The following is a 3,060-nucleotide window of genomic DNA, read 5'->3' on the forward strand; positions in this document are numbered from 1 at the left end:
ACATTTTTTTCGTAAACACAGCCGGTTGTGAAGGGACTATTTTGTCACCGTAATTACCATTTTTTACTATTTTGCATTAATTTTATATTAATTTCTACCTATAATTGCAATTACTATTATGTTCTGTAATGCCTGTAATAGTACAGATTCCCGGAGACATCATTTTAAATATTTACCCTGCCACGTTGTTTTTTTTGCCGGCGAAAAAACAACATGGTGCTTGTTTTGTTTTGTCATAGTGAAGTTTGATGTAACCCCATGTTTTCTGACATGAGCCCACCCTGAAGAAGATGGAGCAAAGACAAAAATGTGATTATGCAGAAAAATGTAAATCAGTATCAGCCATTTGATAAGCAGAATAATTATTAGCAGGGCTTATTTTACCAACTTAGGTCTTAGCATCAGTTATCAAAGGGTCATCAAATAATGTGGGGGTGGGGGTTATGTGTACAAAACCACAATACTTATAACAACAACAATTGTTCACCTGTAAAAACCAACCTGCTAGCCATTAATAGGTCTTAAACTAAAATACCCCACATCCATAAGTGGACTTCATCAGCTGGCCTCTACATAGTCCAAATAATTATGACTTCTACAAAGGCTATTATATTTTTTTCAAAGAAAAAAAATATAATAGCCTTTCAAGACGTCATAATTATTTGAACTAGCCTCTACATTTCTATTGATACATTTGTAAATCAAGATATATGTCACATGTATGTAGGTTGTAACTTACTTTAAAAGTTTACAATCTTATTCTTTGATATAACTTCTCCACATTCACACCTACACAATTAAGTCCTTATAACTATGATGTCATGCAAGTATATTTTTATTTTTTTTCTGTCAGGATGAAGATGTTTTTATAATTATTTTGACTACATTCAATACCCATAGATTTATTTTAACATCAGCTAGTGGGCCCCCACTTATAAAAATTTCTGAATCTGCCACTGATTATCAAAATTGTACTTTGTTTCTCACCAGTTCCATGTTAAACAGTTTGTCCATTTCAGCAGGGGATGCAAGTACAACCGACAAAACAGAGTAATTTAAGTAAAAGTACTTGCATATCATTCTGTTTTCTAGCAAGGACTAGAGAGTGAAGTGTTTAGAAAGCTACAATTTATATATGATAGTAAAAAAAATTAAATGATAGTAGGTCATGATGCATAACTAATCAATACTTAAATCTTTCCATAGTTTTATTTAAAGTCAATCTTTTTCTGCAATCTAATTAAAATTAAATCCTTTAATTGCTCCTGTTCTGATATGTTGCGCATCAAGCATTGATGCGTGACATATCAGAACAGGAGCAATTAAAGGATTTAATTTTAATTAGATTGTCTTTTTCTGTTAGGTACAAATGTGTTAGTTTTCCTTACAGTTTTGCAAACAAATGCACACAAAGAAAGGATAGATAGGGACATAGGCTCATACAAACAGCTGGTGAAAGTTTTGCCTATTTATTTGAATCTGTTTTTTTTATTATTCATTTTAAAGATAGAAATCATAGTTATGTATACAAAAGAATATGTTGTATGATTGCCAATGAGACAAATATCCACAAAAGACAAAAATTACACAGACATTTAAAACTATAGGTCACATTATGGCCTTCAACAATGAGATGTAGTTTAAGTCTATGTGACATTATCAGACCCAAAAAAATATTCCCTAAAATTTTTTACAAAGGCCAAGTGATACCATGATGGATTGCTTGAATGTAAGCTGTCAATATAATGAACACACTGAAATTATTGACACTTAAAGTTCTAGACAATCAAACAAATAATATTTGAATAAGTACAAATGTGTTCTTTATAACGAACATGAAAAATGATATATATTATATAAACTCTTGTTGAATGTTTATGACTTAAACAGAAATGTGGTTATAATTCTCATTAGAGCTAATTTCCTAATGCTTGTAAAATAAGACTTTGGTAGACTTGCCTGCAATGTAGCTCAAGCATTGTGATTAAGATTGACATCTGCAAACAATGTAGATAGGAATAGTTATTTAAACTTGTATATTATATTTCAATTTAATTGAATGTTATCCCAATAACAATTGTACAATATACAAACAAAACAAGCAAGCTAACCAAATTCTTACTCTACATACATTAGGAAATTATCTCTAACTACTGCTTCTATAATTTCCTTTCATTTTAGCAGTTATGACAATGTTATGCCAAAAGATGACTTAAAGGGGCATCTGGAGTAAAAAGACAGACTACTGAGTATAACATGAAATTAATTATATCAATCAAATTATAAGACTGATTAACTTCTCGTATGTAGTGCATTTACATAATGTCAAAGTTTTCTTCACAAAATTCATAATGCTACAAAGTGCTGAAGTTTTAAATAGTTTGTAAATGTTGTGCTATTCATATACATCTGCTGTGTGATTACTCTATTTACATGCAAACACAGGATCATACAAATCATACATAGTAAACATTGTAAAAAGATGTTCATACATGTACAGTGTATTTAGAAATTGAGTCAATATCTAGCTATACATATACCATACATTTTCTATAGGAGTAATTAAACACTTTTAAAAATACTGTCTTTACTTTTAAGTTACCATTCATCTAAATTGCAGTTCTTCAAATGACCATGAGAACAGTTGTAAATTGTTAATGAAAGAAGAGGAAGAAGTGGATGGACAGGAATCAGACTAAAACAATTATGCATATATGTTGAATGTAACAATTGTTTTTTTTTTTAATTATGCCAATTTATAAAGATAAGACCTGATTTGTATATACATATATGCATGATAAAGATAAATACACCATAAAAATATTTAATTTTGCTTTATTCTTTTGCAGGAAACCAAGTATGAAATTGAGAGGCTTTCAGTATTTCTAGCATATTATAGTATTCATTTATACTTGGGATTGGTATACAACTATACAAACAACTGATCAAGCACAAGCCACCATTTGTTACTTTGTAACTCACTAATTGCTTTATCTTTTGTTTTTGCTTCAATTTACATATTTGGGCCTATGTTGCTTCTAGCCTCTTTTTTTTTTTGCT

At 29.9% G+C, this 3,060-nt stretch overlaps 1 long non-coding RNA gene across 1 annotated transcript; it reads left to right on the plus strand.

Moving 5' to 3' along the window:
• The first annotated feature begins 207 nt into the window (after positions 1 to 207).
• On the plus strand, positions 208 to 2,696 carry LOC134697383 (uncharacterized). Its single transcript, XR_010103107.1, has 3 exons — positions 208 to 309; positions 2,182 to 2,249; positions 2,621 to 2,696. It is a non-coding gene; the product is annotated as an uncharacterized LOC134697383 (long non-coding RNA).
• The last annotated feature ends 364 nt before the right edge of the window (positions 2,697 to 3,060 follow it).

The sequence above is a fragment of the Mytilus trossulus genome, chromosome 14 (assembly GCF_036588685.1).
Source record: "Mytilus trossulus isolate FHL-02 chromosome 14, PNRI_Mtr1.1.1.hap1, whole genome shotgun sequence".
Taxonomy (NCBI): domain Eukaryota; kingdom Metazoa; phylum Mollusca; class Bivalvia; order Mytilida; family Mytilidae; genus Mytilus; species Mytilus trossulus.